Source organism: Nelumbo nucifera, chromosome 1 (assembly GCF_055504915.1).
Source record: "Nelumbo nucifera cultivar China Antique chromosome 1, China Antique-T2T, whole genome shotgun sequence".
Taxonomy (NCBI): domain Eukaryota; kingdom Viridiplantae; phylum Streptophyta; class Magnoliopsida; order Proteales; family Nelumbonaceae; genus Nelumbo; species Nelumbo nucifera.
The window spans coordinates 175,983,616-176,009,278 of record NC_142649.1 but is presented as its reverse complement, the minus strand read 5'-3'; the positions used below and the strand labels follow the sequence as shown (position 1 = coordinate 176,009,278).

General features: G+C 43.4%; 2 pseudogenes across 1 annotated transcript; both read left to right on the top strand.

Annotated features, from left to right (window-relative positions):
* Nucleotides 1-3,762: 3,762 nt before the first annotated feature.
* LOC109114002 (putative serine/threonine-protein kinase-like protein CCR3) lies at nt 3,763-5,734 on the top strand (annotated as a pseudogene).
* Nucleotides 5,735-8,041: 2,307 nt separating this feature from the next.
* Nucleotides 8,042-10,635, top strand: LOC148804190 (multicopper oxidase LPR1 homolog 1-like; annotated as a pseudogene). The gene is made up of 3 exons (XR_016085478.1): nt 8,042-8,665; nt 8,783-10,241; nt 10,358-10,635. The product of XR_016085478.1 is annotated as a multicopper oxidase LPR1 homolog 1-like (transcript).
* Nucleotides 10,636-25,663: the final 15,028 nt, after the last annotated feature.

Here is a 25,663-nt window from a genome sequence, read left to right as displayed (position 1 = left end):
AGAGATTGACGGCAGCGGAGTTCATGCCAATCTGGAACGAGATTTGACCTGCGTTCACTCCAATCTCAATAGTTTGCTTAAAATCCAACCGCTGAAGCCCGATGACAAAAGAATGGAGGTCATCCATTCAGATCTAATAGCTTCTTCAGACCATCCATATCTTCGGTGATAGCAGCTTTTTAAATCGTCCACATCAAAGATTCTAACAAACTGATAGCGCAGCTGCTACTTGAGGTTGTCACCGACTCGAAGTTGATCATGAATTCTTGTCTGCCCCAAAACACTGATGCTCGATATTTACTCTACCTTGAATTTGATGAAGATGAATTTGATTTATGATTCTTGAGTGAGCTCGAATCTAGAATGGACTCTATTTCTCTGATTAACTCTATGTTCTTCAATAAAAAAAAAGGTCATTTTTAGCGATTGGTTCAAGAACCCTAACTCAGAGATAGAGGCCTTGTTGTACAGGTACACTTAGTTTTTTTTGGAGTTTTTAGGGTTTATTTATGGTTCAGTTTTAACTAAAAATTTGGAGATTTTTGAAGGGAATCTACCAATCTGGTGTTTGAATCCGGGGAGGAATGGTGGTGAAAATGATGAAATGGAAGCCATGGCCGCCTCTGTTGCTGAAGTAATTTGAGGTGAAGCAGTTTTGTTAAGGATGGAGGGGTTTCAGGTTGGGAGAAGAAATAAAAAAAGGAGAAAAAGAAATATAGAGGAAAGAGAGAGGGAGAGATAAAAAAAGGTTAGAGGGCAAAGGGGTGTTAGACAGTTTTGTATGCCCTTAGTTCCAATCAGTTTTGATGTACTTTTGACATTTAGTATAAATAAATAAAGTACATGTTTGATTCATGTTGTGTGATATATTTCTGTATAAGACCCTTAAACTGGACACTTAATGAGACTCGTGTTAGTTTAGAACATTCACAGTCGTTGGATAAGTCTGGGGAGATTTATCCTACCAAGGCTGACACTGGTGTGCTGCCAAGTGTTGGGGTGGCTTGTCTAAGCCGCTAGGGTGAAACCCAAGGTACATGCAGTGTAGGATTAATTGAATCCTTGAATCGGACCAGATTTCCAGTATTGCCCTGGACCTTGGAGATTGATGGGCAAAACTGGAAAGTTACACCTGACCCCTAGACTCGATTATGATACTGCACTAGGTGTCGGATTGGGCTGCCTTTGATATGCCAATCAGTGAGATCCTTAGTGGGGGTCAAAACATGGGTATGTTGGAACAGCCTGAGAATTCATCTGAGTGGGTGATCATAGTGACAGGATTAGCCCCTTTGTCGGACAAAGGTAATGATCGGGGATGCACTCTCTCTGATGGAAACCAAACTGCCGGCAGTTGATTTCAATCGTTGGAATTTTGTTTTTGCAAAATTTATATATATACATATATGGTTTCAAAATGTCTGCAAATTGTTTTAATTCCCGGGATCCATGTGAGTAGAGAGAAACATTGTTCCTTGCAGCTGAGGGAGAGGTCCTCTCTTGTCGGGTAGTGTTTGAACATTATGGACTGAGAGGTTAAGTGTAAGACCATTGAGGGTAATACCTAATGGGCTAATCTTGCATCTGTCCACAGTCCTTGGGTTTTTATAAGATGGCTTGGCCCAGGGACCACTTACTGTAAGTGTTGGGCCCATAGAATCCATGTGATGGGCTCAAGGGGTTCACTGAGCTTTCTAGTTAATTTGGCTAGGCCTTGTAACAAAGGCTGGGTTGAACCCATGTGGCTGATATGTAGATCAATGCTTGGGTCCCACGCCATACAAAGAAGCCCAACTGTGCAACAGTTTGGAAACTTATTGAGCACTGATTACTTATTGGGCCTAAAGCCTATTTCGACCTGGGCTGATATGATCACCCACTTAAGGGGGCGTATCTGGGATTAGTGTTAGCTAAAGGATTAGGGCTCTAACCCTATCCACTCTTGGAGACCAAATTCAAATGTGATTTGAATCTAGTAACCTCCTGATAAGATTGGGAGTGGGTTGACCTAATCTGCAGATAGGATTAAGATTATCCCCTATCCAAATGCTGATTTGGATTGGGATAACTCCTAATAGGATTAGGAGGTTTCTTAATCACTAAGAAAGGAGGAAACCCTAATCTTGAATTACAAGAATTTGACCTAGGGTTTTGTAGTAACTACTTCTACAAGCTTGAGATAGGATCTCATCTTCTTAAGCTGAAAATCTGCATCCACGCCACTTTTAGCCTTAGGAACTCCTCCAACCGCCGCCACCTTACTGCTTGGTTCGAACTCCTCTGAAGGGACGATCAAGAAGCTGGTTCTTGAGATCAGTCTTTGTTGAAATACTGATTTGGTACGGTGCTCTAGGCCTCCAATGGATTCTTGCGAAGAGTTTGGTACGTAGGACGTACACTATTGGTTCTGCCCCACCGTCACTGTGTCATCTTTAACGGGAGCAGATCTTGGATCTTTTTTTGGGCGTGAACACCGACGTTGGGAGATCTTGATTCTCCGTATCAGGTATAACCCTTCCCTTGATCTTTGGTTCAGATCTGGTTTGGTTTGGTTCGAGTAGGTCCTTGAATAATTGATTCTAAAATAAGGGAATACGATTCCCAGTTGATTAAAGGGAGGAAAATTTTGAAATTCGCCCACCTGTTCCATTGTTTTCTTTGCGTCCATAAGATGGATTTCTCCCTCCTTTCAAGGGGGTGCTAGTGTTTAGTCACAACATCCAGAGGAAGGGGGTGATGAATAGTCCCCTTTTATTGGCTACGAGATTCAGAGAGGGCAAACTAAAAAGAACTTCAGAGAGACAACGATGGTCATCGTTGCTGCTATGCATGATTTCTTCAACTTGCAGGTCACCTCCTTGTATTGTTTCTTATCTTAACCCAGATGCTAGATTTGAGATTGGTTCGTTTTTCTCCTCAAGGCAGGTGGCTTATGCAGTGGAGGAGAAGGCAAGTGGCAATTTCTTCAATCATCGTTGCAAGCTCTCTCTTCTTTCTATTCTTTCCCCTTTGTTCGTCAACAGCGACGGTTTTGGCAATGTACCCAGAATGGAGATCATGAAGGAAGATTTGGAAAGCGTTGAGCAGATGGAAGACCTGATAGTAATGACGAACTAGGTAGAGAAGGAGAGAGAGAGAGAGAGAGAGGGGGGGGGGGAGACACAATGGTGGCGATAGTGACTTCATTGTGGAAGTGAAGAGAGAGAATGAGAGAGACAGAGGAGAGAGAACTGTTTGGATTTAACGGAAGGGTAAAATTGAATTTTCAGTCTTTCCATTAACCGTAATGGTAATTTTTTGAAACAATAGGGTAGTGTCAATAGTCAAATAGTAGGGGTATACTTAGTCAATTAGCTAAACTATAAGGGTAATTTAAGAAATTTATCCTTTTAAAAATTATAAAGATCCTTGTACTATGGGGCCTGTGACAAAGACCCCCTATACTTTGTTTAGAGACAAACACCACCTTGTACTATGACCGTGAAATCCACCGTTATAATATTTTTTAATCTCCATACTACCCTTACAGAAATGTTATTCATCTCCCCGACCTCACGACTGCAACGGTGGTATCCCTTTCTATGTGAGTGTTTTAATTCTTCCAGGCCCATCTGTTCACGACTGCTCTTGTGGTATATATGGTGATTCACAGGGTCTTTGCTCCGGTTCCAAGAATATCTGTAAGCCATGTGATGACCTACCGCCACCACTAGCTCTGCTGCTGCCGCCGCAGTCGAAAAAGACGAGCAAGGGTTTATTGGCTTTTGTCGTTATAGGATTAGTTGGGATCTTTTTGGGAGCATGTACTCTTATCTACAGCTTGTGGACTAGAATACGCTTTTTCCAGCAAAAGAAAGTCCATAATTTCGTTCAACCCACCATAACTGGAGGCAATGCTAATGCTGGCACGACAGAAAGCAGTGGTCCATTGAGCGCTCTATCGAGATCATCCACCATTAGGTGGTAGGGCTCCCGAGCGATTATGCGGCAGAGGAGTGGGACCTCTTTCAAGCACGCGGACAGGGCTGAGGAGTTCACCCTATCGGAGCTTGTAATGGCCACCAACGGCCAACTTAATTGCTGGTGATTCTCATGTTTGTGGTACTACAAACTCAAGTGGTGTTTTGATTTGCAGAGGGAGTAACAATTCTAGGCAGTTGGATGTTCCCTCAAGTTCACCATTTGAGTTTTCGAATCTGGCACTAGGATGAATCATAGTTATGCGCTTCGACAACTGAATAAATCGGTGGTTTGTTGGGGAGGAGGGGGAGAATTTTCTAACAACGTTACAGATGGCGTTTCTTTCGAGTTGATTGTCGTTGGTATAAAGTTTACTTGCGGTTTGGTGACGAGGAATTTTTCTCTGTTTGCTGGGGACCTGGATTGCTTGGCAACAGAAGTAATTCTGTCGTGGATCTTCCATTGCCAAATATTCTTCCGAGCTCGTGTGTTCAGGAATGCTCTGTGGTATATATGGTGATTCACAGGGCCTTTGCTCCGGTTCCGGGAATATTTGTAAGCCATGCGATGGTCTACTGCCACCACTAGCTCCGTTGCTGCCGCCGCCAAGGAGTTCACCCTATCGGAGCTTGTAGCGACCACCAACAACTTCTCGTCGGAGAATAAGATTGGAAAGGGTAGCTTCGGGATTGTGTACAGGGGGGAAGCTGGTGGATGGACGTGAAGCGGCAATTAAAAGGAGAGAGACGTCCCACAAGTTGAAGAAATTATAGGAGAAGGAAACCACATTCGATTCGGAACTAGCCTTCTTGTCCTGTCTTCACCACAAGCATCTAGCTGGTCTGGTGGGCTTCTACGAAGAAAGAGACGAGAGGCTTTTGGTGTACGAGTATATGAAGAATGGTGCACTCTACGATCATCTACATTCCAATAGCAATATAGAAAAGAGCAGCACTCGTGGAGGATGAGGATCAAAATTGCATAGACGCCACGAGGGGAATTGAGTATCTTCATGACTACGCCATGCCGCCGATAATTCACAGAGACATAAAATCGTCGAACATTTTGTTGGACGGAAATTAGATGGTCAGGGTTTTGGATTTTGGGTTATCGTTAATGGGGCCAGAGACGAATGGGGAGTATGTAGATGAAAGCAGTAGGAACGGTTGGGTACATTAACCCTGATTATTACAGTCTGAACATTCTGATGCCGAAGAGCAATGTGTATGGGATCAGAGTGGTGTTGCTGGAGCTGCTAACGGGGAAGACAACACTATTCAAGGAGGATGAGGGAGGACCGATTAGTTTGGTGGATGATGTGGTACCCATGGTTAACGGGGGAGAGTTGCAGATGGTGTTAGATAGGAGGGGGTCTTTGTCTCACGAATAGTTATTACAAGGGTAGTATGGGGATTAAAAAATATTATAACGGTGGATTTATGGGTAGCTAACAAAAGGGGTCTTTGTCTCATGATTATAGTACAGGGGTCTTTGTGGCAAAACAAAGTAAAGGGGGCCTTTGTCACAGACATAGTATGGAGGGTTTTTGTAATTTACCCAAACTATTTTTTCTAATTAATGATACAAGGTCAGCAACTGCTTATGCTATTACTTAGCATTGTAAAAATGATTGATTTTAGAAACCACTATCTAGATTATATCTTGCCATGTAGGATTTTGGACTTTCCACATAAGCTGTCACGTGTAACATTTTGTAAATTCATGCGATGTTAAACTCATCATCATTTTAGAAATTAAAGTCCCATATTGTGTACACGTGTAATTCTATATTCCGAATAAAGAGAACGTTGTCATTTGGGGGTCTAGTAGGCATGAGTGAGCACGTAATAGCTGTGTGACACATGTCCCAGTTAATGTGCTTTTCATTCAAACATTTTTGCTCCGTTAGACAGAAATTATCCATTATTTTATTATATTTATCAAAATAATTAAAAATAAAAACAATGAAAAAAGAAAACGTAAATGAGTCCCAACTCCCAACACATTTATGCTTTTCTTTTTCATCGTGTAATTCTATATTCCGAATAAAGAGAACGTTGTCATTTGGGGGTCTAGTAGGCACGATAGGTAAGCACAACGAGTGAGCACATAATAGTTGTGTGACACGTGTCCCAGTTAATGTGCTTTTCATTCAAACGTTTTTGCTCCGTTAGACAGAAATTATCCATTATTTTATTATCTTTATCAAAATAATTAAAAATAAAAACAATGAAAAAAGAAAACGTAAATGAATCCCAACTCCCAACACATTTATGCTTTTCTTTTTCATTGTTTTTATTTTTAATTATTTTGACAAAAATAATAAAATAATGAATAATTTCTGTCTAACGGAACAAAAATGTTTGGATGAAAAGCACATTAATTGGGACATGTGTTACATAGCAATTACATACTCATTGTGCTTACCTAATGTGCCTACTACATCCAGACCCGTCGTTTGGCTAGCTACTAGCTTTTGAACCTTGAAGCATAACAAAATCCAGATTTTTGGATTTTTGAGACTTGACTCATTCAACACTAGAAGTAGAAGCCAAGCAGTTGGTGCATGAAAGCCCTCCCAAATACGTACTAATTAAACGTGGGCTTTGTATTTTGGGCTTTAAAATTTTGAGTTTTCAATGAATTGGGTCTGGTTTGAAACAGGGTGGATTGGAGCATCCCAAATATAAATAGAAGCTAAACCAAATCAATTATTAATTGAGATAATCGGGTCGGATCCAATTAAATCTAATTGTCCCTTTTTTTATAAGATCAAATCCAATCTTGACATCCATAATCACGGATGATAATAACAACTTGAAACTTCAATTTGATAATATAACTTAATAAAAATGACACTAAACAGTTTACTGTTTGTATATGTTGATAAAACAAGTATTTTCTACCAAACCTATCTTTTATGCTGTCTATGAAATTTGTCCTTTTAGAAATAAAATGTAATAAAAATTAAAGGAAAATCAGGAGACATTTATGTAATATCAAATATATAATTGATTCAGGTCTAAATATAATCGGTTTAGAATAGCAAGAACCCGCCCCAATCCAATTATCAATCCGATACCGACTGCTTAACCCAAACCAATTTAAAGGGTTCGGTTCATGGGTTCTACCGAGTCAGCCCGTCCAATTAACAGCTCTATTTATATCACAACTGCTGCTAGTAATTCACGTGTTAAAAAATCTAGTTAGTAGTTACTAAAGGAGCTCACGTGTTGACTCAAACTACATATTCCTTTGAGAACAAGTTTTCAAGAATTTAAAATGACTTGTTTGTTAGGCTTGTAGGTTGGATGGATAGAATCTGGAATCTGTTACCCATCATCGTCAGAATCAAAGCTAATCTTTACGAAGAAAAGCAATCAGAAATCGCGTACGTAGACTATAAAAACATGGAAGAAATAAGCCGCAATTCGCATGCAAAGTCAAAACGTCAAATCGCCCACCTAACGAACCATCTATTTCAAAACTCAACAAATTAACAAAGGAAAACGATAGTTCTAATTGCGTAGTTCAACCCTGAAGTAATTGATATTTTTGTTTTCTTCCCCATATTTGGATCCATATCTCTGAATTGACGACTTGTCTTCGCCAGAACTGAAATTCAAAATCCATTTATTATATTGGGAACGAGGGTATCAAATGAGCTGGTAATTAGGTTGCTGCTGTCTCGACACCAAACTTGGTTCTGAGTCTTCTGACTAACTTAGGTCTAACACCTAATTTGGATTGATCAGCTACGCGGTTTTGGTGTTTGAAATTTGAATAACAGGATCTCTCAAACCATGTTTTTCTCAAACGATGGAAACAAGATTTCGAAAACTGGGGGCCATGTATGTGCTATATATAGGGTTGTAAGTGGAATGTTCAGTTCATCAATCATCATCAACTTTCATTAAAGCTTGAGCTTGGCACACGCCTTCTCTTCTTCTTCTTCTTCTTCTTCTTCTTCTTCTTCTTCTTCTTCTTCTTCTTCTTCTACTCATCTCTATCTCTTTCTTTCTTCTCTTCTTTGTAACATTCTTCTTCCGAGCGTTGAATTAAAGGTATGTTGTATGTATGGCAATCTGTCGCCTCTTGTTGCATGTCTTACACCTGCTCCCCCAGTCCGTGATACCAAAGACCAGACACGGCCGGGGAACAGATCCCCAATTCCTCAATCCTGATTAATTTGACCAAGTTCTGGCCAAGACAAAGAAAGTAGAACTGAAACATCACTGAAAGCTGGTTGAATTTTGATTCATTTTTATGTTCGTTCCAATGGCTTCCTGTCACGGGCAATGTGGTTCATTGTGGTCCATGAAATGAGTTCACATGAATTGAACTCTCTTGGGCTTATGTTTCTTTCATTTTTTTAGTTCATCCCTACTGACCAATTGAATTAATAATGTTGTTTCTTGACAGGTTAATTGCAGAGACAATTGATCAGGAGAGCAAGATAATGAGGATCATGATGAGTAAGTTGTTATTAGCTCTCATACCATTAATCGCCACACTTTGCTTCAAAGCTGTCCATGCGGCACAGACCCCTCCTTCAATAACCGAAGCAACTCTTTATCAAGTTGCTGCTTCTCTGCAAATGTTTGTGGACGAACTCCCTGAACTGCCGAAGCTGTATGGTTATTCCATGCGCTATCGATCTCCTCTCCCTGGTCGTCTCACCATCGGCATGTACCAGAAGAAATGGGTACGTCACGTACAACATATATAATATTGAAATGTATATTCATCACCTCTCAACAATCCTGCTCCGGTCGTTTTTGCATGCTAACGTGGAGAACTTATTGTTTCTATTCTTATGCAGAAATTCCACCGCGACTTGCCTCCCACCACAGTCTTTGCCTACGGGACGTCCCAACAGACCGCCACCGTACCTGGTCCCACAATTGAGACACTCCGAGGTGTACCTACCTACGTAACGTGGCAAAATTATCTACCTCAAAGTCACATACTCCCCTGGGACCCCACCGTCCCCACCGCCATCCCAAAGAACGGCGGTGTTCCCACAGTCGTCCATCTCCACGGTGGAGTCCACGAGCCACAGAGCGACGGCAGCGCCTTTGCCTGGTTCACTTCCAATTTCAAAGAAACCGGACCGGCCTGGTCTAAACAGACCTACACTTATCCCAATGTCCAACACTGGCAATCTCTGGTACCATGATCATGCACTCGGTTTGACACGTGCTAACCTCCTAGCTGGTCTGATTGGCGCCTACGTCATCCGTGATCCTAAATTGGATGCTTCCCTAAATCTCTCATCTGGACCCGAGTTTGACCGGCACTTGTTCGTCTTCGACAGAAGCTTTTCCACAGACGGATCCCTTTACATGAACTTTACCGGCAATAACCCGTCAATCCATCCTCAGTGGCAACCGGAATATTTCGGAGATGCCATCGTAGTTAACGGTAAGGCCTGGCCGTACCTTAGTGTCCAAAGAAGGAAATACCGTTTTCGGATCATCAACGCCTCGAATGCACGATATTTCCGGTTCTCGTTATCCAATGGTCTGCCGTTCGTCCAGGTGGCATCTGACTCATCATACCTCCCCTCCCCTGTTCACACACAAACTATACTCCTGGCCCCTTCGGAGATTGCGGATGTGATCGTTGACTTTTCCACGTCTACAACTAACGAGGCCATCTTGAAGAATGATGCCCCATACCCGTACCCGACTGGATTACCCGTGGACCAGCTAAATGGAAACGTGATGAAATTCATAATTGCACCAAAACGAGCAGGCCCACCGGATAGGTCAACAGTACCGGCAAGTCTAGTGAATTATCTACCGGCGACAACAGAAGGTGCAGTGCAGAAAAGGTACATCGTGATGTACGAGTACACGAGCAATGCAGGGACGCCCACACATCTCTACATCAACGGGAAACGATTGGAGGATCCGGCAACGGAGACACCAAAATCCGGCAGCACAGAGGTGTGGGAGGTGATTAACTTGACCGGAGACAATCACCCATTGCACCTGCACTTAGCTTCATTTCAGGCAGTGAAGGCGCAAGAGCTGGTGAATTTGGACGTGTTCAAGGCTTGCATGACAACCAAGAACGACGCCGTGGCGTGCAATGTGGCGAACCATGCAACAGGGAAGCTGGCTGATATCCCTGCTTATGAGAGAACATGGAAGAACTCTGTGAAGATAGATCCTGGATACCAAACTACAGTCGTCGTCAAATTTAATCTGGTTGACACCGGAGCTCCTTACCCGTTCGACGCTACTGCTGAACCTGGTTTCGTCTATCATTGCCATGTGAGTCTCTCTGTTATATTTGAGCAGATACCAGATAGATTAACCTTTTACTTTTAATTCAGATTGACTATGGAAAATGAATAAATGGGTTACAATTTTTCCTCTATTTTGTGCAGATTTTGGACCATGAGGACAATGCTATGATACGACCACTGAAGCTGGTTGCTTGAAGAGAGTTGCAGAAAGACGATAAGAGAACGTCTTCTTCTCCACAATTCTTGATGCTACAGTTCATTCATAAGTGTAAAAAATTTATATTAGTATATATGGTTGTTTTAGTATTTTAATTTTTTAAAGATGTATCTTTGAAGCCTGAAGATGTATTAAAAACTTTGTATTTTATTGCATTCATTCAAATTAAGGAATAAAGTTTTCTGATCCATTAAAACTCCAAGAATGGTATGATGGATTCCTCTTCTATTAAAACCCCAAAAGTGGGCCGATTATATGTAGCTGACACGGCGCATTGCGATTGGCCAATAATTCTAATGACCCTTGCACTCTTTTTCTTTTCGATTGCTTGGCTATTAGAAATGTTCAATTTATAAAGTTTACCCATTGATCACGGTATTTAATATACATTCTCTAATAAAATTTTTAATTTTTACCTTAATCTTTATTTTGATAAAAAATTGGCATTGAAAATAAAAAAAATTATTTTTATCTTTTATTTGAAAAGAATTAAATTAAACTCAGGAAAATGAGTAAGATCTGACAACGAGTTAAGATTTGCGTCCCACAATGTCCCACAACACATCTCAACCTTGTTTTGAGAACATCTCCTGATGATGTTTCATCATCTGTATTTGTTATTGAGAGATGCTCCCGGGGCATTTGTCAACTCGTTTAGATTAAGTTTTTTTTTTTTTTTTTTGTTAAAAGGAAAATAAAAAAGTCCATACTCCGATAAAAAAGTGCCATGTTGCCTGAGGACATTAAAAGAGAAAACTAACGAAACTGCAGTTCCACTAGTTTAGGCACTAATTATAAGAAAAAAAATACAATGAAACCTCTCTCACCTGATGAACAATCTCTTGTCTTTCCCTCTTCGCTCTCATTCAGGGTCTGGGTTTCAAGTGGTGGATTGTAATAAAGACAAAACGAAGAAAAAGTTAAAAAAGATAAAAAGGAAAATCAAGGAAAAGTGGCTTTTGTATTTTTTGGTTTGTCTTACAAGTTAATATATCTTTTGCTACCCAATGAATTGGGATAGCTCACTTATTAGTTGCTCACTCTAATAATTTTTTAAGAAATGGGTTTTGAGAAGAAGGTTTTGGGGAAGAAGAAAAAAGATTTACAAGGGCTGAAACGAAGAAGACAGATTTGTTTTTCAGCATCTCTTCTTGCTTCTTTAATGTACTTTCACTCTTGGTGGGAAACATCTTGTTTGCTAACCATTTTGTTGATGTCTTTGTTGTTAGAATCCAAGTGCCTTCTTGATGTTCATCATCTAGCTGTGATTAGATAGAAAAACATTGTATCCCATTTTAATTGTTGATAGTGGATTATTTGGATTTTGGTCCCGTGGTTTTTATCCTCACATTTAGGGTTTTTTCCCATAAATCTTGGTGTATACTATTGTTATTTGCCTTGTGTTTGATTGTTTGTTTCATTACTGTATATTTGCAATTTGTTGTTAAAATCTCATTGATTTACACAAGTAAAAACATAAGGATCATTCCCAACACTAACCTACCCTTCAACCGACCACTAACAATTACGTGGTCTTTACCTCCTGACTTCTTAAAGCCTATATTGGCTAATGATTTAATTCAATGATCTTCCCATGGGCTTTTTTCAAAAAAAAAAAAAAAACAAAACAAAACCCATCCATGGGCACTTCCCAATTCCCATGCTTCTTCGCATATGAGTTCATCAACTATGATTGTATTTGGTACCATTGCCACTTCCATCTATTAAGTGTTAGGTTAGTCAAAACAAATATTACGAGAATGTATTTGTTTTTAGACAAATGATTCGAGTTATCAATACAACATTTGGTACCATTGCCCATTCTTTAGTATAGTCAAATTTGATGTTTCTACGTGAACACTCAGTCCAATGACTATATTTTTTTCAGTGAAAGTGGTTAGCAGATGTGATATGACAAGACAATTTCTCAAAGTTTTGTAGTGATAAACTCCAACCGTTTCTTGTAGAAACAACAATAATACCAAATACAACCACATCTAACTCAAAAAAAAAACAGAGAATGTCCCAACAATTTTTACAACTGTGCCCTTCTTAATGGATGAGTGTATAAACTAGTGTGGGTGGGTGGGGGTAGCTCAGACCAAGCCTTGAAACGCCAAGGCCCCATTCGCTTTTCGTTAAATTACTTACCCGGGTAAAAGTAAATGCATTTACCTGGGTAAGGAAACATTTACCCGTGTTCTTTTTTTTCCTAGGTAAATAGGGTAATGACTGTTTTAGCCACAAAAATCCATTATTAAAAGGGACATTTTTGTCCTATTCAAGTGTTGACAACTTTCCCCCGGATGGAAAAGATATTTACCCACATAGGAGATGGGTACCAGAAAAATAAAAAGAAAGTTTCCCTACTCCCCACATAAATCTGAAAAAAGAACATTAATTTCTTGGTCAATGGAAACCAAAATCCCGTTGACTTTCTTTACCCCTCTCAAAATCCAAAAAAAGAACGCCCTATAAGACTATGTTCGGTTTGAAGGAAAAGGTAGGGAAACGAAGGGAAAGACAGGGAAACCTATACAGGGTTTGTAAAGGTTTCCCCACCTTTCCCCTCCTTTCCTTGCATTTTCCTTTAAACCAAACATAGCCTAAGTGTTTGCTTGTTCCTCCCATAGAGAATTATAGAAACAATCTAAGAAATACCGAAACAAATATACTGAGAATGAAAACTTTTAATCTTTCTATTAAAATATTATTTATAATTAAATGATAAGTGTACGGGTCATAGTTGAGCTGGTCTTGAGAGACACGTGGTCGCCTAGTCATCGCCTGGCCACGTTGGCATAGCTCAGTCGAGCTACGCTGTTATTGTGGCCCCCCATCTTATCTTTTCTGCCATGTTATCTACACGTCACACAGATGAGCACAATTGTGGATAAAGAGGTGAGAGGAAGACGACTCCATTGGGGAATGGGCTCTATCCCGAATACCTCGGCAGCTAACCCCATCCCGACAACCCCGAAAGCTCAATCCGACCAGGACATGGATCTTTGGCTATAAAAAGGTACTTTATGCTCAAGGTAAGGGATCCAACTTTTTACACCCGTACAACTACTTAGCTCGGACCAGCATCCTTAGAGCTCGACCCGACCATATACCGCCTCTTACTGACTTGGGCATCGGTGCAATTACCCAGGGATAACTCCTCAGGCCTCTGATTTCTCCTTTCTTGATCACAGGTCTTGAAGTGCGGCCTCATCCTTGTAGCTCGGCCCCACCCTACCAGCAAGGACTATCTGGTTGCTCCCCTCAGTTCGTGCACCACCTCGGATTGAACAACATCAGATTGGCACCGTCTGTGGGAAACACACAAAAAGCCTTTCTAGAAAATCCTTCCTTCCTCATCACACAATCAAGAAAGCAATCAAGATGCCCAAGAACCAGCCCGAATGATCAACAGGCCGATCTCCATCTCGGGAGTCTTGGCATCACAACCCTCCGCATCAAGAAATTCCATACCCTCCAGCCACGGTTGATCCTGTGCAGTTCCGTGCAATGCAAGAGAAGGTTGAAAAGATCTTTGAAATGATGCAGAACCTAGGATCAGCGGTATTGCCCAACAAGACCGTCCCCTTCATGCCCCGACGCGCACGAAGGATGATCCCTGCCTCGAGTACCCCAATGTGCGCCGTGCGGAAAAGGGTATAGCGCGGTCCAACCAAGAAAAGCAAGACACATTAAAAAGGTTGGCCCCCTCCGCCAACTCTCACCGCAGGATGCACCAAACCACATGGATCCCCGCCAAGGAAAGACTCGGTAGACGAACGCCACCTCACATGATCTTCGTCACCGAGTCATGCTCCGTGAAAGACTGGCCGCGCGCCCCAAGGAAATGGCAATGCACACCGCAATCCAGACCATAGGGATAACAAGATTCAGGAACTCCGACAACGCTTGGAAGAGCGAGAGTGCAGCCAAGGCCAGAGAAGCACGTCACTAGTTGTAGATCAGCCCGCGGAACCAGCTACCCCAACCGCCATGGAACCACCTTTCACCCAAGAGATTGTAGATGAGGTACCTCCCACAAGATGGCACTGATCCTGCTGACTACATTGAGGCACTGAAGACTCAGTTAATGTTGCACAGATCTTCTGAGGGCTACTGGAAAATCAATTGTGTCATGGGAGCAGCTGGAAACTCAGTTCCGTGCACAGTTCATAGCAAGTCAAAAGCATTGGAAGACCTCGGCCAGCCACTAGGACTACCTCGCGAGATTCAACAAAGAGGCACTACAGGTTAGAAACTTGAACAAGTCCGTGACTATCACCGCTATTCAACACCGCCTCCGCCCATCACCATTCAACTTCTCAATCTCTAAGAACCTCCTGCAAACCATGGTTGCACTGATGAGCCATGTGTAGAAGTACATCAATGCAGAAGAAGCGCAAACACAACTGTGGGACAAGGAAGGAAGGTCTGACAAGAAAAGGAGAGATACTAAGGAGCGGAAGTCAGAAAGATCAGACTGGGACCATAAGAGGCAAGACCACCGACCTGATGATAGACCACGGACACCCCCGTCGACCTATCGAAACTCAACGCAGCTCAATATGCTGCGGTCTGAAGTCTTGATGCAAATCCATGACCAAAATTACGTTCGTTGGTTTGAGAAGATGAAAACACAAAGCAACAAAAGGAACCACGACAAGTATTGCGAGTTCCATAGAGATCATGGCAACAACATAGAGAACTGCTTCGACCTGTGTAACCACATCGAAGACCTAATCAGGCGCGAATATCCTAGTGGATTTGTCGACAAGAGCAAGAAGTCGACAAAGGAGAAACAGCGCACGGAGAATGCTCGAACACCTCCCAGAGCCCCTCTTGCTAGTGTGATCCATGTCATATCAGGAGGAATCGCCGTAGGAGGGGAGAGTAGCTCAGGGCACAAGAAGTATGCATGATTGTGCGAGACCGACAATCGGGTCACAAAAAGAAGCGCGACCAATCTATTACATTCACCGACGATGACCACCGGTGGATTCAGACCCCGCATGATGATGCTTGGTAATCATAGTCAAGGTTGCCACTTCGAGATACGGCGGATTTTGGTTGATACAGGCAACTCCACTGATGTACTCTTTGAGGACACATTTGAGAAGCTCTGCATCGACAAAGAGCGTCCCACCCCCATCAACACTCCCCTGATGTGCTTCTCTGGGGAGTCCCTCCTACCCACTAGGAAAGTAATCCTTCCCTACTAATCAGACATGGTGACATTACTGTGACGACCATGGTGGACGTCATTGTAGTGTGTTGCCCCTCTTCATACAACGCCATTCTCGTTAGGCCGACCCTTAATGCTCTGCAGGCTATGGTCTCCACATTCCACCTCGCCATGAAGTTCCCCACCGCATATGGCATTGGGGTAGCATGTGGGGACCAAAGAATTATGCGGTAGTGTTACCTGTTCTCCTATTGAGGACCATTCTTAGCTGCGGAAACATTGATGGCCGAAGCTTATGATCGAAGGGACGAGGTGTGAGCACAATGCAGCCAACCTGTCGAAGATCTCATCCAGGTGCCGCTCAACGAAGAAGACCCCGAGAGGATGGTCTAGATCGGCTCTCTCCTAAATGACCGCCTCTGGAAAGAGCTTGTGTAGCTGCTCAGGGACCATGCCGACGTGTTCGCCTAGTCGGCGGTAGATATGTCGAGGATCAACCCCGAAATCATTATGCACTGTCTGAACGCCGACCCCCACTACCGACCTATCAAGCAGAAGAAGAGGAGTTTCGTAATAGAACGATGACAAGTGATCACAGACGAAGTGCAAAAGTTGCTTAACGCCGGCTTCATTTGGGAGGTCAAATACCCCGACTGGCTGGCCAACGTGGTAATGGTGAGAAAGCCCATGGAAAGTGGAGGATATGCAACGACTTCATTGATAAACAAAGCCTGCCCCAAAAATAGCTTTCCTCTACTGAGGTTCGACCAACTCATTGACGCAACAGTAGGCCATGAACTCCTGAGCTTTATTGATGCCTTTTCAGGGTACAATCAGATTCGAATGCACCCCGATGACTAGGAGAAAACAACTTTCATCATTGACTATGGCTTATATTGCTACAAGGTGATTCCCTTTGGCCTCAAGAACACCGATGCCACTTACCAACGGTTGGCAAATGAGGTGTTCAAGGATCAGCTCAATCAAAATGTGGAAGCATACGTCGACGACATGGTTGTGAAGAGCAAAAAGGCCGAGCACCACCTTACCGACTTAAAATAAGTCTTCGGTACCCTCAGGAAGTATAAGATGAAGCTGAACCCAACCAAATGCGCTTTTGGGATTGGATCGGGAAAATTCCTGGGGTTCATGGTGACACAAAGGGGGATTGAGGCAAATCCAGAGAACATATAGGCCATCCACGACATGCAATCACCCCAAACTCACAATGATGTACAATGACTCACTGGTATAGTAGCCGCCCTTAGCAGATTCATGTCCAAATCTGTAGACCGGTGTCTACCCTTCTTCAAAGCCCTCAAGCAACCGATGGACTTCCAGTGGATCGAGGAATATGAACGGTCCTTTTAAGAACTGAAGTGGTGCCTGAGCTCGCTGCCTCTCCTCATCAAGCTGAGTGCAGGGAATGTATTATTGCTTTGCCTCTCGGCTAGGGATGAGGTCGTCAGATCAGATCTTGTAAAGGAGGAAAGTCGGGTACAAAGGCCGATCTACTACACCAGAAAGGTCCTTAGTGGCGTGGAAACCCGGTACTCCAACTTGGAAAAAATGGCACTGTCGTTGGTCACCTCGGCCAGAAAGCTCAAGCCATACTTTCAGGTCCACAGTATTCGAGTGCTCACTGAGCAGCCGCTCAAACAACTCCTCCATAGGTCGGAAGCATCAGGCCGCTTGATCAAAGCGTAGAGCTAAGCGAGTTTGACATCAAATACGAACCCCAACCCGCAATCAAAGCTCAGTCCCTAGCCAACTTCATTGCCGAGTGCACATTCATCGCCGAGGATCCTGCCCCACCGCCGCAACCATGGACCCTACATGTGGATGGCTCATCAAATCAGCAAGGCAGTGGGGTAGGCCTCATTTTCATCGGCCCGGAAGACATGGTGTTAGAGCATGCTCTTAGGTTCGAGTTTAAAGCATCCAACAACAAGGTTAAGTATGAGGTCTTGATCGCCGGACTACACCTCGCCTTAGACCTGGGAGCTCGAAGAATAAAAGCCTTTAGTGCTTATCAGCTAGTAGTCAACCAGATTCCTCAAGCCGAGAACATACGAGCCGATGTGCTATCCAAGTTAGCTAGCTCTCCAAAAACCGACCTCGGCAAGACAACACGGTTGGAAAAGCTGGCCCAACCGAGCATTTCACCGACATCTCTCCTCATCCTCCTGGAACAGCAAGGTCCATCCTGGATGGACCCCATCACACAGTACCTCCTAGAAGGTACACTTCCAGAAGATCAGGCAGAAGTGAAGAGACTCCAGCATAGATCAACCTGGTACTACCTTATCCAAGGTCAACTCAACGCTGCTCAAACACTCTACCCCACCTGAAATGCCTCTCTCCATCAGAGGCAAACTACGTCCTCTGGGAGATCCATGAAGGTATCTATAGGGATCATCCCGACGCACGCACCCTGTCACACAAGGCACTCCGGCAAGGTTATTTCTGGCTGACGATGAAGCAAGACACAGCCTAGTTAGTTCGGAAATGCGACAGTTATCAACGACACTCCAATCTCCATCTTCAACCTACAGTCCCTCTGAAGTTGATCACCAGCCCATGGCCATTCGCATAGTGAGGGATGGACATCCTCGACCCCTTCCCCACTACGGTTGCTCAGAAAAAGTTCCTCCTGGTGGTAGTGGATTACTTCACCAAATGGGTGAAAGTCGAATTCTGGCACGCATTACTACGCGCAATGCCCAAAACTTGTTTTGGCAAAGTATTGTCTGTCGATTCAGTACTCTGTGCGTTCTCATCACAGACAACAAGACACAGCTCACCGACCAAAAGTTTGAGGCCCTCTGCTCCGACCTGAAGATCAATCATCGGACCACCGTTGTACACCGACCCCAGAGCAATGGGCAGACCAAGGTAACCATCCGAACCTTATTGCATGACCTGAAGACTCGATTAGACCAGGCCAAGGGGAGGTGGGCTGAGGAACTACCGAGCATACTCTGGGCATACAGGACTACTTCGTGGACAGCCACAGGAGAGACACCCTTCAACCTGACCAACAGAGCCGAAGCTATGGTACTTGTAGAGATTGGCTCTCCAAACCTTTAGACCGAGCTCTTCTATGAGGACCAGAATGACGAGGACCTGTGCGTAGAGTTAGACGTGATCGAGGAAGCTCGGGATCGAGCACATGTCATGATGGTAGCACAGTAGTAGAGGATGGCGAAATACTACGACACCAAAGTCAGAAGACGTGAGTTCATGGCAAGTGACATCGTCCTCCGCAAAGTCATAGTCTTTGTGCCCGGGGAAGGCAAGCTTGGGCCAAATTGGGAAGGGCCATATAGAGTCACCAAAGTTCTTGGTCAGGGCACCTACAAGCTCGAAGACCTTGATGGCCAACTAATATTGAGGAGTTGGAACACAAGAAACCTTCAGATGTACTATCAATGATTCGATGATAATAAAGAGCACCTTGTTCAAGAAAAGTGTTGATTGCCCGACACACCACGCACCACACAACACACACACACACCCCATTGCACGAGCACCGCACTACACGATCGAGCTACACAATCGCGCTACACAATTGAGCTACACGACCAAGCTACATGACCGAGCTATGCGATTGAGCTACACAACTGCGCTACAAAACTGAGCTACATGACCGCGCTATACGACTGTGCTACATGACCGCACAACACATGTGTAGCTTAGTACGACTCACTAACTCAGCTGAGCCCACAATGCATAGCTCGACAGCATATTGTCGACCAACTTGACTCGGTTTCCCACGGCGTGTGCCTAAAGCGGAGAAGAACGCCCCTACCCATCAAGGCCTGAGGATGGTCAGTCAAACTCCGCTCACTTATCGACTAAGTTGCTTAGAGATAGTAGAGTAACGGCTAGCCCTCGAAGGCCCCAAAGGCTTCCGACACTAGAAACTGAGCTTTCCAAAGATGAGAGCGTTGAATACACTTCTGCTTCACCACTCGGAGGTTGAAGATCTTGGCCAACTCAAACCTCGGCCAAGGCAAGGCCGAGGAACCCAAAGAAAAAAAGAAGAAAAAAATGATTGCACACAAGTTCAGAACCAGAAAATTTCATTAAGTTAATATAGCCAATACAACAAGTGAAAGCTTGGCATACTGAGCCATTACAGGAACAAAAAAAAAAAAAAGATAAAGATAAAGGAACTTGCAGCATTTCAATCCGCGGAAGGGAGATTAGCAGCCTCATCACCACCATCTTCATCATCATCACCGCCTTAGCCCTCCTCATCAACAACTTCATCTGATGCCTAGGGTGTTTTGTCATCATAGACCTCCCAAGTCTGCGTAACATTGGCTAGCTCGGGACAGTGGCGTAGTGCTCTCCGTCGAAAGACGTTGAACCCAACCTCGAAGGAAGCTAAAGCATATTGATCCATGTCTTGTCGAAGCTTCACTGAACCCTTGTACCGCACCACTGCCTCCTCGATGGCCTCTTGCTTCATCTGTTCCCTCTTTGCCCTTTGCTCGGTAATCTCGTGCTTCAAGCCACGGACCAACTCCATTTGCTCGGCTAACCGTGCCTTCAGCTCAGCCACCTCCTTCTCCAGTGCAGCGGATCGCTCCCCAGCCACTTGAAGCTCGGTCAGTTGGGCCTTCACCTATAGGTACTCGGAGTGCTCCTTCTCGTACCATCGTCGCAACTCACGAAGGCGATCAACCACAGCAATGGCTGAGCATGCATTCTATGGACACAAGAAGCATTGTTAGTACGAGGAAACATGCTTAAAACAACGTAGGCAGGTAGAAACTTACCTGAGCCGCTACCAAAATAAGTGAGCACTCTAAGGTGTTGCTCCCAGCCTGTTCGGTGATGTAGAACGTCATCATTCCACGGAGCAGCTACTCAGGAACCCTGGGGGTCTATAGCCCATCCCAGCAAAGGACCGTCCAACGCGGCACATGAATACTAGAGCTGCTATTCCCCACCTCAACTCGCGAAGGGAAGGCAACCTGGCGAGCTTCCCTGGGATCCATGACCACAATTTCCTCGTTGTCATTCCCCTACCGCTGATCTCTTTTTTGGTGACGAGATGCCCTCTCAGAAGCCCTCGGAGGAGGAACTACTTCGGGATGGACCTGCGGTGGTGCACCAGCCTAGTTCTGCCTTTGGCGGTTCTTCTTCATCCAGCATACGATTTCCTCCTCCCTTGCCATTTCTACACCTATACCACGAAAGCACGACAGTGAGTACAAGATAAAAAAAAAGCAAAGAAAGTACGAGCAAACAAAGCAATGAAAAGGATGGACCAGCCACCCTATGCATACGTAGCTTCGTCTATCTCGTGAATCATGTTCAGAGCCGACCTTTCCTTCCAAGTTGGTGAGACCATTGAGGTTGGGGCACTCTCATTCTCCACTTTTGTAGCACGGCCGAGAAGGGAAGGTCCCTGGGATAGTGCACGAAGAAGATAGTTTCCTTCCAGTACTTCACAGAAGAGGGGGCCCTGACTAGCGCTCTGATGTTCTTCCTAGTCGAGAAATAGTAGTAGCCATGCTGGTGATGTTTAAGTTGAAGAAGGAAGCTTACCATACCAGGGCCAACTCGATATCACGAATGGCGTAGTAAGACAGAAGTCCGACCAAAAGCCTAAAGGAGTTCGGCATCAGCTACACTGGCAGTACTCGGTATCATGCAAGTACCTCGGCAACCCCTTCGCTCATAGGAAACCTCAGACCGACTTCTAAACTCTTCTCGTACACACAAATTTTCTCAGGCCGAGCATCGATTGTCATCTCACTGCGCTGCGGGCACCTCATTCGGAATTCCTCAAGGATGTCGTACATAGCTCAGATCTGAGCCATGTCCTCGAGGTTCAACACACAATGCGTGGTTCCAAACTGGCGACCAGCCCACAAAGGAAGCTTGGCTTCTACCCTTGAGGGACCAACCACGACCTCGTCAACCTCGTCTTCCTCAACCTCAACATCCTCGAAAGCCCCAACATTAGACTAATAATCAGACTCACTAGAACCAGAAGAGATAGAAGTTGATGAAATGCCGAGAAAAGCTAACAACACCTTGCCGAGCTATCCAAGCAACTCTCGCAAATGGAAAAGGGGAAATGCCCATCCACCCCTTCTTATAACCCACAGGAACGCGAATCGGCGCTAGATCTACGGTGAGGATCAAGCGCCGCCCTGAAAAAGCTCGAGAAGAGCAATCGACGCGATTATTATCGCATGCGCAAGGCCTTGGGAACTGAAGCGGTGACCTTGACAAGCAATGGTCAGGGCATTAATTTCCGTGGTCCACCCTGTAGTAGCGGTACAACCAACAACATAGATGCTCGAGGTTCGCCCAGGCCCACTGGGTCAATTAGTTCTTCTAGCATCTTTGAGATGCCCAACAGCAAATACCGACTAAAGGAGGCCTTACTGTGCCTCAGAAGAGCACCCCACTCTTCGACTTCAAAACTGAAAGAGTGGTGCTCAGATTCCGAAATTTCAAGTACAAGTTCCTCAGCCAAAGAGCAGAGACCCCGACTTTGTAGCTCGACGCACTATAGCCGAGCATCACAATAGCTCGACACCTCCAAGGCCCCCAACTTTGAAACTTGGCATACCATAGCCGAGCACCATAATAGCTCAACACCTCCAAGGCCCCCAATTTCAAAGCTCGGCATACCATGGCCAAGCATCACAATAGCCTCTACTCCATAGATCGGCACCGCTAAGGTCCCCGACTTTGTAGCTCGGTGCACCGTGGCCGAGCATCACAATGACCTCAACTCCGAAGCTCGGTCTCCCACTGGCAGAAGAAAGCCCTTCCTTGGCACCCAGCCAAGCTAAGTCTTGACTTTGGAGCTTGACACATTATGGCTGAGCATCACAGTGACCTCAACGCTGGAGCTTGACTTCCCCTGGGAATCAGAGAGCCGTTCTTTGGCCCCACCTAGAAGACGGACCTCAAAGCTCAGTTCAACACCATAGTGCTCTATCGAGCTATGTGATCGTGCAACATTCGGACCGAGCACTACCCCTCCTCGGCTCCAGAACTAGGGGAGTGGTATTCGGATTCCAAAGTTAGAGCTCTTGGAGTTGTATAGCTGAAGATGGAAAGATTCATTGACCACGTTCAATATTGCCCGGATCCCAAGATTACGACAGGCGTCGAGGAACACCAAAGGGACTGGATGCTCAACTAGACATCAACTTGGAAGTTCCTCAACTGAGGAATGAATTGGGACTACTTCATTCCTCGACTTTAGAAATAGGGCAGTGGTGTTTGGGTCATGGCTAAGCTGGTCCTAAGAGACACGTGGCCACCCAGTCATCGCCCAGCCACGTCGGTATAGCTCGGCCGAGCTACGCTACTATTGTGGCCCTCCATCTTATCATTTCATCCATGTCAGCTACACGTCACACGGATGAGCACAACTGTGGATAAAGAGGAGAGAGGAAGATGACTCTGTTGGGGAATGGGCTCTATCCCAAATACCTCGGCGACTAACCTCATCCTGACATCCCTTGAAGCCCAATCTAACTAGGACACGGATCTTCGGCTATAAAAAGCTATTTCATGCTCAAGATAAGGAATCCAACTTCTGACACCAGTACTACTACTTAGTTTGGACAAGCATCCTTCTAACTCGTCCCGACCATCTACTGCCTCTTACTAACTTGAGCGTCGGAGTACTTACTCGGGGATAACTCCTTGGGCCTCTGACTTCTTCTTTCTTGATCATAGGTCTTGAAGTGCAACTTCGTCCTTGTAGCTCGGCCCCTCCCTGCCAGCAAGGATTATTTGGTTGCGTGTGTACTACCTCGAATTGAGCAGCATCAATAAGATGTATAATTAATTATTAAAGTTTATTACTTTGCTTTTATTGTCTTATTATATTATTTAAATGCAGGCCCGTAAAGAACCTAAATGGGATCATGCAATGTTTAAAGAAGCTCACTGTTATTTAACTAATGGTTCCATCTTGTCCCATTGGATTGCAGAAACTTACTCCCGTTTCAAGTAATAAGGTAGCTAATGGTTCCATCATTGGTTTCAAGCGTTTTAATTCTAACGCACGTCTCTACTACCAAGCAAAGTGGCTGATATATTCACCAAACCTCTCTGTTATGCGTAGTTTCTTGACCTTTCTCAGAAGCTCACGGTTGGCCCACACCCGCTGAGCTTGAGGGGCGATGTTAGGGATTAGCCACGTCACCCAACCTGACAGGGTGAAAATAGGGACATGGATTAATAGGTATCTCTGATCGGGGTCAGGGAAGGGGATTGAGGTCCCCGCCTCACCCTAACCCCGATTCTATATATATATATATATATATAAATGTTTTTTATATTAAATATATGTGTTGTAATATTATTTCTATATATCAAAATATATTTAAAACATTATTTATAATTAAAGTTATTTATTTATTTTAAATAAATTTATTTTTCAAAAAAATACTATTATCTAAAAAAATTCAGGGATTTGGGTCCCCACGGGGAATCTATTCCCGTTGGGGATCAGGGATGGAGGACAAATTTTATCCCTAACGGGGATCAAGAACGGGAATAAGATTAATTTCAGAATCAAGATCGAAAACGGATATATGATCCCCACCCCAAACCCATCCTTTGCCATTCCTAATTAACAAAAATATGAATAAAAATCAACCAATTTATAAAACTGGGATTCTTCTTGACCAGTTATATGATCGGTTTTTGTTACCACAAACTTTTGGAGTCTAACCGAGCCGGCAGTGAACACAGACTGCCACCCAACGTCTCCTTGTGCTTCTATCCAAATTGACCGTCCACCCAATAATTAGTCAAAAATTTTGATAATGAAGAAAATTCTATATATATAAAAATGCATAAAGTAATTTAATTTCTTTGTTATGGTTATAATTAATGATTATGGAACACAGACTTATCTGATCAACACAACTACACAAGTTTTGGATTGGAGATTGGATAGCTCTAAGAAAGGGGGTTGAAGCAACAGGAAGCTAATGATTAAGAATGGTTTGAATTTGAGTTGGTTGCGCTCTAGCTTTGTTTTTTCTTTGAAAGGGATTGTTCATGGTTGGTAGGTGGTGGATGACTTGATGAAGGAGTAGCCAGATTGGAACCCACACGTCATGTCGCCCAGGTGGCAGGTTTTTCAACGGGATTACTTCGATTTTGTGCGTTTCGTATGCACAGATGGTAGACCTCATATATGTATGATTGTATTCTAGTGGACAAAGAAACCGGTTTCAGTAAGATACCATCAAAGGAATGTGTGGTATCCTTCTATTCGGACCTTCTATTCTTTGAATATATCCTTTAATTTAATGCAAGTTTGATCTTTTAGTTTGGTATTGGGAATCTTCTTCCCTCTAGCAGCCCGTACGCCGTAGTGTGTGGTAGTATTGGGCTACCAAACCAGACAGAGAGAGAAATAGTATCAGCTCAAAAAATCGTTTGAAATTGAGCTGCACTTTCCTAATGAGATGCATTTTCAAGACAACCAATGAGATGCAATTTTTTCTCCTAAACTACCTCCCTCACTTTCTCTAGAATTATCTAGAATTTCTATTTATCTTCTAAATTAGCTCTAATTCCTATTTATCTCCACAATTATCTCTAATTTAGTAGAGAGTTTCTCTCCCAAATTATCACTAATTCCTATTTATCCTCTCCCTACTTTTTTATCAATATCTATCTAAAGAAAGTTTGGATTGAAAAATTTAAGAATTATTTAAATATTCTAACAAAATTATATAATAACTTTAAAATATTTATTAAAAGCACAAAAAAATAATTTTATATTTTTACCAAATACATCAGGAAATTATGTACTAACAATTTAAATTATTATTTTTTGGATTATCAATTTAAATCCTTTTCAAATATTTAATAATTTGTAATAGATTTAAATAAATAAAATTCAAATAACAAAAAAATTAATTGTTTTGTAGATCATTTAAATATTTAAATAACTAAATATTTATCATAACTATATTTTAAATAGTTAAAATAATAAAATTATCTAATAAAAAATTTTATATTTTTACAAAATATATGA